We start from the raw sequence: 570 nt of genomic DNA, 5'->3' as shown, positions 1-570 counted from the left end.
ATTGGAGGACACAGGGGCTGAAGAACAGGGAGGTGGGGCTGGAGAACAGGGAGGTACGGGGAGGCAGGGGCTGGAGAACAGGGAGGTGGGGCTGGAGAACAGGGAGGTGGGGGGAGGCAGGGGCTGGAGAACAGGGAGGTGGGGGGAGGCAGGGGCTGGAGAACAGGGAGGTACGGGGGAGGCAGGGGCTGGAGAACAGGGAGGTGGGGGAGGCAGGGGCTGGAGAACAGGGAGGTACGGGGAGGCAGGGGCTGGAGAACAGGGAGGTGGGGGGAGGCAGGGGCTGGAGAACAGGGAGGTACGGGGAGGCAGGGGCTGGAGAACAGGGAGGTACGGGGGGAGGCAGGGGCTGGAGAACAGGGAGGTGGGGGGAGGCAGGGGTTGGAGAACAGGGAGGTACGGGGGAGGCAGGGGCTGGAGAACAGGGAGGTGGGGGAGGCAGGGGCTGGAGAACAGGGAGGTACGGGGGAGGCAGGGGCTGGAGAACAGGGAGGTACGGGGGAGGCAGGGGCTGGAGAACAGGGAGGTGGGGGGAGGCAGGGGCTGGAGAACAGGGAGGTACGGGGGAGG

The sequence above is a fragment of the Oncorhynchus masou genome, unplaced genomic scaffold (assembly GCF_036934945.1).
Source record: "Oncorhynchus masou masou isolate Uvic2021 unplaced genomic scaffold, UVic_Omas_1.1 unplaced_scaffold_2277, whole genome shotgun sequence".
In the NCBI taxonomy this organism is placed as follows: Eukaryota; Metazoa; Chordata; class Actinopteri; order Salmoniformes; family Salmonidae; genus Oncorhynchus; species Oncorhynchus masou.
This window is presented reverse-complemented; position numbering follows the sequence as displayed.